The sequence below is a fragment of the Haemaphysalis longicornis genome, unplaced genomic scaffold (genome assembly GCF_048455015.1).
Source record: "Haemaphysalis longicornis isolate Haplotype H1 unplaced genomic scaffold, Haemaphysalis longicornis Haplotype H1 scaffold_10, whole genome shotgun sequence".
In the NCBI taxonomy this organism is placed as follows: Eukaryota; Metazoa; Arthropoda; class Arachnida; order Ixodida; family Ixodidae; genus Haemaphysalis; species Haemaphysalis longicornis.
The window spans coordinates 97,861,016-97,877,493 of NW_027526204.1; the positions used below are offsets into that span (position 1 = coordinate 97,861,016).

The following is a 16,478-nucleotide window of genomic DNA, read 5'->3' on the forward strand; positions in this document are numbered from 1 at the left end:
CAACGGCAAAGCGTGGAACATCCTAAGACAGCCACTAGACAAAGCAAGACGAAATCGCATCAGCGTGACCGACAGGCTAAACTAATACACAAGGAGGCGATGGCCAAGGGCGAGACGGCTGTCAAAATGCATCCATTGACCACGTACGTGCCACAGTCGACTGCGAAACAACATGGCCCTTATACTGGCGAGACTAACTAAGCCCTAGACCGCGACATTAGCGTCGAGGAAGTAATAATGGCACTCCATGACCTCAACAGCAGATCGGCGCCCGGCCCTGATCGGGTAGCGAACAGAACCCTTAGGAATCTCGATGTCCAGGCAATACAAGCCCTAACAGATTACTACAACGAATGTTGGAGAGCAGGGAAGCTCCCCCGACAGTAAAAGAAGGCCAAAATGATTCTAATCCCTAAACCGGGCAAGCCCACAGACCCAGACAACCCCAGGCCTATATCGCTGACGTCCTGCGTGTGGAAAGCTCTCGAGCACATCCTCCTCAATCGGTGGCAAAAGTTCCTTGAACGAATAAAAGCTTTCCCCCACACGAACACCCGATTCAGGCAACACCTGGGCACCCAAGACGCCATGCTTCAGCTCAAACACCTAGTAACAGGCGGCCAGACCAGCGGCAACAAAGCTATATTACGTCTCGACCTACAGAGTGCATTTGATCAAATCGAACCCGCTGCAATCCTAGAAAAAATATCCAAAGTCAACCTGGGAGAGCGCAGCTACAACTACGTTAGAGATTTTCTAACGGACAGAAGCGCCGAACTCGTGGCGGGAGACTTAAGAGTCGGTGAACCTACCATACGGCACAAGGGCACCCCACAAGGGTCTGTAATCTCCCCGATGCTCTTCAATCTAGTCCTGATCGGAGTGGCGGAAAGACTCGAGAAGCTTGAGGACGTCGAAAATACGATCTATGCCGACGACATTACTTTATCAGTATGCAAAGGCAGCGACGGGCACATCAAGACAGTACTCCAGAGGGTGGTCAACGAGATCAAAGATTACCTTCAAGAAACTGGCTTTAAATGTTCCCCAAAGAAGCCGGAACTACTCTTGTACCAACCGACAAGAAGACACAAGAGTAAACCGCAAAGGAAACGGGGCAAGATCACGATACGCACCAAAGATGGTACCATCATACCCGCGGTACCTAAGAACGGAGTCCTCGGAATGATCATCGAATCTCATGGGAGGAATGGCGACACGGTCAACCGTCTCATATACAAGACAGCCAACGCCACCCGGCTACTCAAACGAGTAACCTCGAAACGGGGCGGCATGAAGAAGGACAATCTCGTCCGCTTAATTCAAGCGTGTTTGATCTGTCACGTAACCGACGTTGCTGCATATCCCCACTGGTACCAAAGTAAAAGAAAAAAGATCAGCATACTGATACGCAAGGCTCACAAGATCGCCCTCGGCATACCGGACACCACGAACACCGATCTGCTGTTACAACTAGGAATCCACAATACGCTCGAAGAGATAGCAGAATCACAGAGAGTGTCTCAACTCGAAAGGCTATCAGCAACGAAGACAGGCCCCAAAATCCTCGAAACACTGCAGATCAGACACTACCGAAAGGAAGGAAGCAAGAGCACGCTCAGAAACGAAGTTCTCCAAGCTCTACGCATAAACCCAATACCTAGGAATGCTCACCCAGAACACAACAAAGGCAGGCGCCAAGCCCGAGCCAAGGCCCTCACGGACAAACCCAGCGAGGACACCAGCGCTCGCTTTGTCGACGCTGCAGAATACCCGGTGCAAGCATAAACTGCGTCAAGTCCGATGAAGCAAACAAGGTGGCCATAGCCCTAGCGCTTGCCGGCCAAGTCTACACCACACACCCCAGCGAATCTCGCCAAGCAGTACGGAATTATGCCAAAGGGGAGATCTCATCCACAGCAGTCCGCATCCTGGAGCGAGCCAACCTTCATAACCAGAAACGCATCACTTGGTTCCCAGCACACGAAGGCAAGGTCTCAGAGACAAACGAAAACAGAAACGAGTCGGCCCACGTCGCAGCGCACACTCTATCTCGCCGCGCTGGCAATGAAGCGGCCACACAACTCTGGTTCAGAACTAAGGACAGACTCGTCAACTACCACGAGATCACCAAAGCGTATCGCCTGGCTCGCAGGACTCTCCCTCCACCCAGTGACAAGATGGACAGAGCCCAGGCCGTAATCTTCAGACAACTGCAGATCGGAACCCTTCTAACGCCGTTACTTCAACACAGACGATACCCCGATGCCTACCCGGACAGCAAGTGCAGGGTCTGCCGAAGGGAGACGGCTACTCTAATGCACATGCTGTGGAATTGCAACGAACACCCCGAAGAAGCAAAGTCAGGAACCCTTCCGCCGCGACTATCAGCGGCGCTGACATCCTACAATCAAAAAATTGGCCGCGTATCTGCTCCTTTCGTTGCAAATGCCGTCAAAAGGCGATAGTCTTTATCGGCTTTTGCGAAGTAAATGCCTCCCTTCGCTTTCTTTCTCACCTCTCATGTTGTTCCTCTTGCATCGCGCTCCTCCCAAGGTAAAGACGCCAAAGGTTTGCTTAAACCATTTTAAATTTCCCGCGTTCCACTGCTCCAAACCGGGTGTCTCGATGCGAACGCTGCCGTACGGCGAAGACGCGCGTTATTCGAGGCGCCCTACTTCAGCGTTTATAGAACCGCGTTTCCCTACTCCACGTGCGTTGCAAGCAGAACGTGGAACCTACCTAGTGGAACCTTGCGTAAGTGTTGCCGGTTGATTTCTTAAAATGGCCCCAGAAGCTATAGTGGCGCGAGCGACAGCAGGAGACGGGGGAGTGGATTCTTTTTCTGCAGTTGATGAAGTATTTAATTTCGCAAATTCAAGCATGTTTCATTTCTTTATAAAGGAACACTGCAAATATCACTTCTGTATTGATTTGTTGTCTCATATTTACGTAATGTCTTGTTCTTCTTCAACAATGTTGACAAGTATGAACATTACACCGGACATAGACGGGTAGATTTAGCTGTGACTATATAAGACTATTGCGCAGGCATTGTTTTGCTTTGGCCAGGTGGCTGAATCGGGTCACAGACAAACAGACGGACAGACATACAGACATACAGACAGACCAAAAGTTCAGGGTTTAAGTAGCCGAAGAAAGACTATCGTCTTTAAAAGAACAACTCTGGGCCGTCCAGCAAGCCGAAGAGGCGAGAACGAGGCAGGCTTCCGACACCCTGCATGTGGGGGAGAAGAAACCTAGCCAAGATGTCCCCCTGACGGTGACCTAGGCCCGGTATACAGCGTGCGCGCACACGCGCGCGGGTTTTGCAGGCACATAATCAAGTTTATTCCACTCCACTAGTGTCAGATGGTACTGTAAACTAAAGTTACTGCAACAGGGAAACATTGCAAATGGCTTTATGAATGGGTGAACGCATAATACTTTATGCCTACCAACTAGTGAAAAAAATACATGAACGTGACAGAGGAAAACGTGCCAGAAAGAACGTGACATAAAAAAATACGATGTAACTTGAATTTCAGTATTTCACACTCTTGTAACGCTGAAGTATGGTGTGTTCCTTGCAGTACGTTTAACAAACACGTAGCACTAAGCAGCAGCTTGAAGGGATCATGTGAGACATGGGTATATCCACATTTTTGCCTTAATCGTAACAATGTCAAGGGAGTATCCCAGTATAACTTTGTGTTCTAGTGCCGGTTTACACACAAGGAGAACACGAAACAGTCTTGTATGGTGAGGGGAAAAACAGCAGAGTTGCTGCGAGCGAGTGAGTGAGTGCATAACTTTATTGAGCCCGAGACGGGGGTAAGGGAAGAAGTGAGATGGGAGTCCCCTTCATTCTTCCCCCCTCAGACGGCGGCCAGGAGTCCTTGCTCCCTGGCGGCGTCTCGAGCGAGAAATAATTTGAAAGCTTTTTTTTTCTTTTGCTTGGCGAGATTTTCTGTACAGTAGCAGCACTAAAACAGTATAGTGATAGCGTGCCGAGTAATCGCTTGGGTAATTCCAAGAGGCAGAACATCTGCCACAACAGACTGACTAAGCCCTCGCTCAATGACAGTCTAGCATCAGTCAGTGGCACGTCTGATACCAGTTCAGCCAGCATGTTATCAGTGATTTTGCTATTACTCACACAACATTCAGCCCAACTTATTCAAAATTGCTCCGAGAAAGGCAGTCAGCAGGTTGTGATTAGAAGCAATGGCAGAGTTTAATTTGTGCTAGCAAGTCGAGCAAGTGCTCAAGTCAAAACCGGTATTCATCAATTTTAAAGTTTCACACGTGTGCATGGCCTAACACAAGCTGCCTAGTACCTGAGACAAAATTTGGCAAATAAAAAATTCACGGAAAGATACGCTCAGAGGATTGGCACTTTGTGGTAAAAGACTAATGTATGACAATAGTGTGCAGTCTGTGTCCAACTACTACACTTACGCAGCACGTTTTTTCCTGCAATGTTTTTTAAAGCCAATGTGTCTGCTTGCCTTCAGGGTGTCAAGGTAACGCATCAGACTTGTGTAAAGATGCTTTTGGTTCAAACCCTACCATCTGCGGATGCATAGTCGTCTCTATTTTCCAAAAGCAATCAATGAATTTTTTATATTGTTGGGCATTATTTTTCTTAGCTGGAATGAAGTACGTTTTAGGCCACGTTTGACACCTGAGTCACTGCTCTGGACTCAGGGAACGCTCTTTCTCCAAGCAATAATTCGAATTAGGAAGCCGCCAGCATTTTAGCTTGAAGTCAAGGATGTGACGGAAGCCCGTCTGGTCGGGATGCATTTTTATGAAGAAAGACAATGGCGCCGACCACAAGCTAGTTAAGTTTAGAGGAAATTTGCTTGGAAATTTCTTTCTCCTGAAAATTTCCTTGAAAAAAGGAAATATCCTTACTTTAGCTTGTAAGGATGTTGCCGCCATGTCTCCTAACTCGTGGAACACACTATCCTGTTTGTGACTGGTAGTTCTGCCCCTCAACCTACCGCTGCCAGGTGTGCTTGCATAGTGCAGTGTTCATGCATCTGTTTTTGATCTGACAGGCACTTGTTCTTTTCAACCTCCTTCATTTTTTTTCACTTTCGTTAACTTCATTCGTCAAAAGTTTTATTTACCTTAATCATGGTGTTTCATTTTTATGAAACTTCGTACTAGGTAATACAGGGCTCCTGCTCCGTTCTGTAGCAGCACCACGTCTGGGGTTTTATTTATTCGTCACTTGCCTCCACAGGTTGTTTTTTTTTCAGATCTTTAGCATAAGATACATACAAATATACCACACGTGAAAGCAATAAAGCTGCGTGGAAGACAGTAAAATTCCTATTGACGTTATAATGTTATGTGCCGGTACAATAACCTCTCCCTTCAATTTGTTACACTTACGTACAGTATTTTTGAAAGGCTGAAGTGAAGTCCCACCTCTTAGGTCGCCCTCGAGTTGGCATGCATAAAAACACTGTTTATATTGCGACAAATAACCAAGTCGTAAGTATAGCCATTCAGGTAGGACTGCATAACTCCCGTCATTATGAAATATACAGGAGCGCTCGGGAAGAATGAACTTACCTTGTGTATATGGAAACGTCGCTCTCACACGGGCTCCCAGCGTGGTGAATTTGTCTGATTTCAAAGCGTTGCTAACAAATTTCGCCAAGGTATGGTAATACAACACTTAGCAAGCTTCTTTGCCGTACGATCACAGCGCACAGACAACACAGACACACGAAGGATGTTCACCGGCGGTCGAAGAGCGCTTATGATGTGCGGCCGAGCCCACGTTTATTACGGTTGCGTTGGCTGCGCCATGGACAGGACGAGGCGAGTGGAAACGGTGTGCCGTTCCAGGCCGGGTGCCGAGTGTCTTCTGTGCCAGCTGGCCAATCTGCTGATGATGATGGTGGCGCTTAAGAAGAAGATGATGGTGGCGCTACAGGGCTCCCCCTCTAGCTTGAAGCGCGGAAAGTGACAAACGTAAATGACAATGCTCGAAAATGCACTATGCGCTATGTAAAGGTATATACAATTTGTCCGTTCTCAGGAAGAGTCCGTGGGCAGTCAGTGGTCAAGTGGCAGGGGTTGACTAACGGCACGGTCCTGGTCGTCGGCGAGGTAGCGTCCGGGATGTGGGGAAACCTCTGGTGGATGAGGCTGGGAGTGGGGGATGGGATGAGTTGGTGTAGGGTGTAGCAGCCCCGGAGAAAATGTGGCGTGAGCCGCAGCCACGGTGTAGACGAAATGGCAATACTCAGAGAATTGGAGCTGCACAAGCAGGCTCTGGCGATGTGTGCACATCGTCGTTCGGCAGCCGGTTCGACGAGGCTGACGTCCTTGACGTGGAATTGTCGAGCGCGGTTTCGGGCGCAGCATCGTTGCGGAGGTTCGTAGTGCGTCCGTGGTATGACGACTCTGCTGAGCGCGACGACAGCAAGACACCCGAGGGCCGGAGCGCCGACGAGTATTTGCACGAATCCGAAGTCGCCGTCGACCGGACACGAGCCAAGGGCGTTGGGCAAGGTGCCAGTGACGGCTTGGGCACGTGCACTGATGGCGCCCCTGCGCGAAACTTGCTTTGACGACTTTTGCTTAGGACATCGGTGGCGACGTCGGCGGCGCCGAATAACAGACTTTGTCTGGTCGGGCGATTGTGCGGCCGCGGTCCGGTCATCCTGCACGTCGTGGTTTACGGGGCGCTCTTGGGGCACCTGATGTAGAGCAGTGGCCGTGGCTGTGTTGTTGATGTCCGCGGACAGGGCCACAATGTACGATTCACCCGAGTCAGGCTGCGATTGCAGTGAAGCTGGGCATTGCGTCAACGTCGTGGTGCACTTCATGTGCAACGCGGGTGAAGCAGGCGACGAGGTTCGGAAAGATAGCACGGTCACGTCGCCAAGGCGCTCACCGGAGCCCTCGCCTAGAGTAGAAGATGCGGTCGAGGCGAGCTGTGGCAAGTGGGTTTGTGCACCAGACGCAACAACGTGTGGGACTGCGCCATGGTGTTGCGTCTAGTTGGCTAAGTGAAACGCCGATTCAGAAGTGCCGCAAGTCGTAGTCGGGGCTCGCGCTTGTTGGTCAGGCGAGGGTGGACCTGCCGGCGACGTGTAATCCACGGATGCCGTTGGAAGGCGTGGTGGTGTGGACAAAGGCGTTCCTATACCGTAGTGGTTTAGGATAGCGGCCTTCAAGTCGTCATACGCACCGGGTCCTGGGGTCGGTAGCTGGATCTACTCAATGAGGTAAGCAGGTAGCTTCTGTAGTGTCGCGAGGTACCTAATTTCCGGGGAGCAGATGTCATTTACATAAAAATGGCTCTCCAAGATGACGAAGCATGCAGCGTGGTTTCAGGTGTAATCAAACGGGATCAGCAAGGGAAGGTCTGAGAGGGCGGGGAACGTTCTTCGCGTGCCGTCGTCCGCGTTGTGGCTTGGGAAGCAGTGTTGGGAAACCATGGCGAAGCCGCTTGTCGGGTCGCCAAATTGTGGGCGGCCGATGAGGCGGTGCGGCCGAGCCCACGTTTATTACGGTTGCGTTGGCTGCGCCATGGACAGGACGAGGCTAGTGGAAACGGGGTGCCGTTCCAGACCGGGTGCCGGGTGCCGAGTGTCTTCTGTGCCAGCTGGCCAATCTGCTGATGATGATGGTGGCGCTAGAAGTACATAAACAGGCCTACCCAGTGACCGACGCTGAGGTGGAAACGTGGCGTGGCTTTGAAGATGTCATGAAAAAAGGTAGATGTAAAGAAGAGGTAGTGCCTCCATGTTGTCGTCGTGACCTTGTGGCGTTGTCTCCGTTCTGGGGGCCGTCGTGCCGTAGGATGACGGTGCGATGCCGCTTCCAGAATGCCTGCGCCCGTCGCCGCTGGAGCCACCAAAGCGCGAGTAGGCGGTGCGTCGGGGAATGGAACCGATGCGTCACCGGCCCGCTCCTGTCCAGGCTTGTGTGGCGATGTCGTGCCTTGGGTTGCGTCACCCCAATCTTCTCTCTTCGGGAGGCCGGTGTTTTCCTCCGCCCCTGCCTGGATCTCCCTTCTTCCTTTTTTCTCTTCAACCTTCTTCTCTGGCGAATGATGGCGGGGATTCGCCTTGATTCATGACAATACCCCCCTCTTAAAGTTTTTTCCCAAAAAACTTCTCACCAACTTCCCTCCATGAAGCTAAAGATTCACCTAAAGTCTACAACTGCTGGATGCTTCTCACGCCCTCATTGTTCACCATCAAATTGTTCGTCATCACGATGTTCACCATACCGCACTAATTGTTCATCATCGCCGTCAGAATTGTTCAATACCAGTTTGGTATCAGCATACACTTCACTGCAGTGCGCGCACCATACAAGTCTTGATCGCGCATTGTTGACTAATCGCACAACAAGCAAACCATCATCCCTAAACCAACGTTACTCATATCGTCCGCTCACGATATTCTACCCAAATTGAACATCTGTAACATACCACATTTAGAACTACGCATCTCTGAGTAGCTCAACACTGGGGAGTTTTTTTTTCGGCGTACAGCATTCCGCCTTAACCTGCATGCGGAAATACCCAGTCCTTTTTCTTTACGAAGCCAAATCTAGACCGTGCTTTCCGTCCGCTCTTTAAATTTATTGCTTCATTTTAACCTTCTTCCAGTGCGCCCATTATTTGTCCAGTGCGCCCATTGTCCAGTGCGCCCATTCGCCCATTATTTGTCCATTTTAATCGTCTTCCAGTGCGCCCATTACATCTTTGTCTACGCGGGCGCTTCAGTTTCTCCAAACGGCTCTGCCTCTACTTACTTTTTCCATAGCTAGCCCACGACGTTTCTCTCAGTGGTATCTGAAGGTACCGACACATTCCGATCATCCACTTTCTGCGATGGCGCACAATTGTCGAGCAGGTTTCTTCAGCTTACGGCGCAACCCCTTTCCTTTGACAGTGTTTACCGCGTTTTACCTGGTCCGTTATCATCCTGCCGTCACTCTTTCGCATTGTGCTCCCTTGAGTATATGTCTGCCTTGTTGTGTACCTTAGAGTGTACAATTTTCTAATAAGCCTGTCTCTGTCTACACGAATCACCTCAAGGTCCAGAAGTTGTTTATGCCTAACGCACTCCTCTGCTATTTGCTTCGTATGATGTCTAGAGGATGCATGCTCCCTGCTGTGCGTCCGAGAAGGGTTGTTTAGGACTCGTAAAATAGACTTGCCCGTGGCAACTAGCTCGTGCATGACATCCCTGTCCGGTTCCTCTAATTGCGTCTCTTAGTCGACCTCGCAGCTTTCTATCTCCGGCGTGGTCCTAGTGTGTCGGCAACCTCACCCAATGCATCTGCAACAGTGACTTCTGTAACAAGCCCGGCGTTTTCCCTTCCCTCTTGAGTTATGAGCCTAACCTCCGTATTAGCAGGTACGTCTGAGGAACGCAAAAGAAAGCGCCCAGGTCTTCCGCGATTAACAGACGTGCACGGTGCACCACCAACATGCACTTCAGGTTCAAACACTCATCTTTCGGAACCGCCACAGGAACCTGACTCCTCCGAAGTGTTTGGTAGCGGTGCCTTTTTTTTCGCCTATTTTCAGCAGGCTCACATCCAGGCAGCTGTGATTCTGCAGTGAAACGCTCAATACGTTCCTGCCCCTGCTGCAGGGCTTCCGCCATACATTACTCATCACATTCGCGATCTCCTGTTTCTTATGGGGCTTTCACCTCCGCGGATAGCTGCGGAGAACCCTTTTCGTTTTCTTCTATTCTCCTGCACTCAGTGCTGTCTGCGATGCGCGTGCCTTTCTTCCCAAGAGCGACGAGTTCGAGGCTGTCTGCTGGTTTGTACTTTCTTGCACGAGACTCACCTTCGATTCGGCCACTTCTATCTTCTGTCGCAATATTCTTTTCTGTGCCTCAAAACATCTCCTCCGCTCGGCGACTCCCTTTTTCAATTAGTTGAAAAGCCTGACCTTTGTTAAAACCGAACGTTTGAACTATCATTAGGAGGTTTCCAAAATCCATTCTTCTCAGCTTATCAGACACGTGACAGGGCGAATCCTGGCGGTTAATATGCCAAGATTCTGGCAGGCTCGCCAATTATTTTGTCACGTCTCTCGACAGCCAGAGAAGAAAACGGGAAACGGGACAGGCTTACCAAAATACATTTATGACAAAGCAAAGCCAACCTAGAAACAAACAAAAACAGCAAACGAAAGCACACACATGGAAAATAAGAGTAAAAAATAGTTACTCCCCAAGGTCAATTGAATAGTTTCCCACAATTATTTACAAGGCATCACACAATGAGTCCATAAACAGGCCTACCCAGTGACCGATGCTGAGGTGGAAACGTTGCGTGGCTTTGAAGATGTCATGAAAAAAGGTAGATGTAAAGAACAGGTAGTGCCTTCATGTTGTCGTCGTGATCTTGTGGCGTTATTCTCGGCGTTGCCATGCTCTAGGCCGTCGTGTCGTAGAACGGTGGTGCAATGCCGCTTCCCGAATGCACGCGCCCGTCGCTGATGGAGCAGTCAAAGGGGTGAGTTGGCAGAGCGTCGGGGGACTGGAGCCAATGCGTCACCGGCCCGCTCCCGTCCAGGCTTCTGTGGCGATGTCTTGCCTTCGGTCGCATCACCCCAAGCTTTGCTTTTCGCGAGCCCGGTATCTTCCTCCGCCCCCTACTCGATCTCCCTTCTTCCTTTTCCTCCTCGACCTCCTTCTCTGGTGCGTCATGGCGGGTATTGGCCTTGACTCATGACAGTCTCCCATGTAGTGTATAACGCGCTTTAAGTGCCTGAGGTCTACTAACGCTGAGGTACCAGCGTTTGGGATGGCAAACAAGGGTTCTAAGTATCTGTTAGCGGCTGGTGCGTGTGGGTCAGGAATCCTGTTTGCATGTTTCTGTCAGCTGTTTAGCTTGGAGTCCTTAGGCTTTGCTGGCGAGTTGTGTGTTCCATTTTATGGAGGAGCTGCTCAATGCGACTTTCCAGTGTTGTGGTGCGTTGGGCTGTCTGTTACAGCTGTTGTGTAAGCACTAAATTTTCCGCTTTAAGCATATGGATGTGGTTGTGGGGGGAGGTACGGTGGTTGGAGTGACAGGCATGGCAGGTGTGGAAAGAAGCAAAATATGTGCGATCGCTGGGTGGGGATACAACAGTGGCTGGCCACCTTACTAAAGGTATTTTTTTATTATTACTATAGGTAAACTGTCCCAAACTTTTTAACTTGAATGATGATTTGACCATTTATCATAGGTATTTCGTGTTACGTGTAAGTTAAAATTCACACTAATAGCATTCCTAGTTTTCTTGGTAGCTAGCACAAACAATTTTATTGAAAAAGACGACAATTCAGAATAATTGTTTTGACAACTTTGGAGACCTTTATTTAACGGACAAGCAGGGAGTGGAGTATATGAAACTCAGCGAATAGAGGACGGCTGCGAAGATCGGAGTTAAAAATATTGTTATATGTAGCGCAATTTTTGAAGGCGAATGATGGCGAAAGTTTCATACGAAAATGCCCAAGATTTACAACAATATGTCAAGTGTCACTGAACGAATGAGTACTACATGCCTTCCAGAACTGGAATAATAAAGTACATTCTACTTTTAAGAGGGCGAAACAGCATACTAAAAGGTTAAAGGAAGTCGTTGCCATATTTCCTTTCTAGTTGGTATGACAATCAAGTCACCCCTAAATATTTAAATATTTCAGTTTCTTTATGCACACAATAGTCAAAGTATATTTCTGGGAAGTCAGCATCAAAGCCGTTACGTGGGGAGCGAAAAGAATGTACTTTGTTTTCTAACTGTTAGCGTTAATTTATGCCCATTTGGCCAGTTTGGTAATCACAGCAACTTCTAATTTATCACACCCACTACGTCTTGGGCTGAACTTTCAAGGCAATAATTTTGGTACCGTCCAAGTGAATTAAGACACTAGATGGCTCAAATTACAAATAAAGGCAAATCATGTACAGGGAAAGTAACAGTGAATACAGGACAAATCCCAATCCAAGGGCAAATTTCTAATTGTGACCACGGAACATCGGCAAACGAAACCTACCGTTGGCGATTTGCCAAGTAACTGGAAAAAACTGTAAGTTCCGCCCATGAAATTATAATGTTCTCCTTTTTAACGAGAACCGAGTGTGTTACGGATTCAAAGTGCTGTTTTGGTCGAGAAAAATCACGCCCGTTATTTTACTCCTATGTAAGCACGTACACGTGTTTCGTTCACGCCAATACAGTGGAAAACGCAGATTTTTTCTTTTTATAAATTTGTGTTTATCTGGTGTGATAAGGTTGTTACGCTTAAATATTTGCGGAGAAGAATATAACTACGTTTTCCGAAAACGGCTTAAAAAACTCAAGACCGCTATCGGAGAGTAACTGCCATGTTCAATGTAGTCTGAACTTCGGAAAATCGGTGGTACCCTTGCTATGTTTGCGTTGTCCGGGTATACACCACGAAATATGCCATAATAAAGACACGAAGCAACTGGAGCCCCGGCACATCACTGTTTCCTTCAGTGCACGAACAATTTCCCAATCAAGACCGTCGGCTTTCTTGTCTGTCAGATTTGATATCACGTTCGCAAGCTCACGGTAGTCGATTTCATAAATTGTAAATGAGCCTTCCATCGCTTTGCCTACTTCATGCCATTGCGTGAAAGGATCCTGGCTACCTAAATGCGACCCTGTGTAGGTAATATATGAACAAAACTTTTCGGCGGTACTCGTATCAATTGAATCTGGAATAACAGGACTTCAAGAGGTTTGTCTGCAGTATTAATATTAACTTCCGGCATTTTTTAACATTGCCTTGCACTTTCTCCACCTGTGATATATTGCAATTCTTTGTTTTTATTATAATATTGAACACGTTCTTCGTAGCGATCCGGAATCTCTGGAGGTAAAAATCATTCTGTTCTTGAAGTTTTCATTTACGGTGCCACGCACCTCTTTTTTTTTGTTATTCAGAGTAAACTTTATCATTCAAGAGCACGGCGGTCGGAGGTACTTCCGCTTATAGTGGGTTGTGCAGCTGGGGAATAGAGATGCTAAAGAACTAACAAATTTGTGAAGCCCGGCACACAAGCCCTCAGCTAAGATGACATTGCAGTGCGTGGGTTGAAGTTCACTGCAACAGCCATAATTTATCCTCGCATTGTTAGCAGGTTTCTTGTCGGCAGGAACGTCCTTATAAGTGCAAAGGAAAGCAAACACAGGGATAGTTGCTCACACTTTCAGCATAAACTACAGCCAACACGGAGTCATGTTAAAAAACATGGTTTATTGTCGTGGCGGTGCCTTTTGCGATTGTGCTAGGTGTAGCTAATGCAACTTGTGACCCGCTGAGGTATCAATAAGTATCAATAAGAAGTCACCCGATGTTATTTCAGGATGATCATTGCTGAAGCTTAAACTGTTCAGAATATTTTTCATTCTGTCAAGGGTGACCTGTACTCTAGAACTAGAAGGCCGATAGATGACGCCTACAACTGTTCCAAATATCAGTGCTGCGAACATAATACCAAGCATCGTCAATAACGAATGCATCGTGTCTAACATTACACAGCACTGAAAACTTGATAAGGAGCCGCTGCGGTGGCTGAGTGGATAAGGCGTTGCGCTACTGATGCACGAGGACGCAGGTTGGATTCGCGGCCGTGGCGGCCACTTTTCTGATGGAGGCGAAGCACAAAAACACCCGTGTGTACGAGATTTCAGCGCACGTTAAAGATCCCCAGGTGGGCCAAATTAATCCGGAGCCTTCCACTACGGCGCGCCTTATCGGCTGCGTTGCGTCGGCGCGTAAAACGCTACAATTAACCAATCAAAACTTGATAAGAAGTACTACGCCACCACGATGGGAGGATGGATCTCCTCGTTGGAAAATAAATTGATAATACCGAATATAACAGTGTAAAAAGTATGTATTTGAAATGAAAAATTAAACGGTGGGTTATTTTCAAAAGCCTGATAAAGCGTAGAAGTATTGATTCCAAGTATTTAAATACAATCTATCATTATCAGGCAACAATATCATACATCGATTGTTGTGTTTCGATCAGGTGTAATAAACCAGTAGTTCAAAGCGTAACGTCGCCAGGAATACTTGTCTTTTGTGATTGTATTCAAGGGTGCACGGGAGGGACACGACCAGATTGTTTACTCTTTCAAGAAGCGCAAACGTGAATATTATCATTATTCACATCAGCTGCAAATGACTAGTGCCTATAAAAATGTACTTAAGGTTGATATTTGCAATTATGGAAACGCTGTTTTGTTCGAAAGACAACTGATATCACCAGACGTTTTGCCAAAGAATCATAATGGACGTTCATGGTAACTTTACAAGTTACAAGAAGCTGCATGCTGATGTCTGCGCTTAACAAGTGCTCGAACTTACACATGCGGAGCTAGTGACGGCGCTCACTTCCCTATCGCTATCTCTGCGCCAGAGTAGTACAATGAACGTGGTAAGCGGCTTCCAAAAATGTAGTTTACAAACGCTGAATTTTCATTGGTGGTTCAATTGTACCCTCAAATATACGTTTGTGAACTCCTCGAAAACATTTTAGAAATTTCTCGCTGCGAGTTCGTGCTGTTATGTAATGTTGGTACCTGCGGGTTTAGTGTTCGGTAATGGTAAAGTCACCTCCCTCAATGGGCCGATAAACCCCAATGCGGGGCTGTTTCTCACCAGCATGAAGAAGGAAAGGATCAAAAAAGGAATTACTCGACCATCTAAAGTGTCCAAAAATACCTGAGAAATACCTGAGGTCCAAGACGTATTTTTCTGATCTAAACGCAATTGTCCAAAAAACTATCATCAGTGGGGCGTTGTTTTCAGCGTAGAAAAAGTCATGTTTTAAAATGCCAGCCAATTTTATATACAAAAGCAGAAAACGCATCGACCAAGACTGTGCAAGGTTATTGAAGCGACTGACCTCCATGACTTCAGCACTTCTGACCTTTGGGATATGTGCTTTTGGAAACTTCTAGCGCAAATAACAGCATATTATAAGCGTGTTTTCCACGAATAGATGAAATTCTCCCAGTTGCGCGAATTAGTAACCAAAAAAATACATGAAATCAGAAGGCTTTATATGCCGCCGAGATCTCACACGAGAAAGTTATAAAAATGAGCAGTTTTCTCTTTCACTATGCCATCGGGTACGTCGAATTCCAACAATACCGGCCATTGTGTTATCTAGAAGGCCAGTGTCTAAATGAATTCAAGAAGCAACGCTACCCTCTAAATAATAACAGACAAAACACTTAAAACTCTGTTAGTCGTAACACCGTTTTTTTGCGTATTGAATTTCTATTGCACCCCCATGTCTTAAGTGCGAACTGTGTATATTTAGTTAAATTGACACGCTAAACTTTGCGCACAGTTTTGTAGGATCACAATATTCTAACCGCGCCCATTGTGTGTACTTCCACCTTTCTGTTCGCCCATCCTAACTTCACTCAGGGTCATACCACCTATCGTTTAAATAAACTGTTCCGCTCATTAACGTACCATCCTGATCATGACAATGCCAAAGCTACCAAAAAAAGAGTACGTTTTAACAAAAAACTGAACATTAGTGATCAAATAAGAGCCAAAAAAGCTTCCCCGATATTCACCTAAACATATGGGCGGACGGACAAACGCATGAATGTAGTAGAAAAGAAAATGGCAAAAACTAGCGCAGGACGGGTGGCACAAGAAATGAACTAAAGAAAGGAAAGTATCAAAACCACGATATCTTGAACCAAAAAATGGAATATAAACTTTAAATTTCTGCTCCAAAATATTTCGTCATGGAACATCGCAGTTATTAATAAAAAAAAATGCGCACAATGCATCAGTCACATTCGGCAGTGAGCAGACGATTCTTGGTGCAAGGAGCAGTGTTGTGCGGAGGGAATAAACAATAAACAATTCCTGATGTCGGTGATGTGAGCAATCCTTTAACTGTGATCAGCGTTTTTTTATAGTCAAGGGCAACGGGATGTTCAATATAGCGTTTAGCGTCTTTAGGATGCATTGGCACCGCAATGTTCTATACGAAAAGGGGAAACATCGAGCGGGCAGGTAAACCAATTCCCCTACACAGCTTATCCTCAGCGCACCGAATTCCCAAACATTTACTCTGCGTGCAATTATCTTTCGGCAAACTGGTTTCCGGAAGCACCCAAATTAAAAACAAAATTGCAGGAAAACTGTGCACGGTGGTGGTGGTTGCCTGTCGCAGCTGAAAATTGTGGTTAGGCGCACATGCCTAATCTGTTGGGGCGGAACGTGCTGGAGACGACCTAAATGTTGTCGCAATAAGCTGAGCTGCGTTTACTTCAGCAAAACTTATTCCTTAATATCGGCAACGGCGTGTACGTGCAGATGGGTCAAGCGCAAAACAAACAAAAAACCCGGCCACACACTATAGAATTGGCTGCCGTGAAAGTCTTTAATTTATTTATCGTACATTTCCATGGCAGT

At 47.3% G+C, this 16,478-nt stretch overlaps 1 long non-coding RNA gene across 1 annotated transcript in view; it reads left to right on the forward strand.

Moving 5' to 3' along the window:
* Positions 1-11,951: 11,951 nt before the first annotated feature.
* Positions 11,952-16,478, forward strand: part of LOC144157852 (uncharacterized) — a 45,780-nt gene continuing 41,253 nt past the window's right edge. The window contains exon 1 of the long non-coding RNA XR_013319892.1: positions 11,952-12,083. This is a non-coding gene — a long non-coding RNA (uncharacterized LOC144157852). The remainder of the gene's footprint in view (positions 12,084-16,478) is intronic.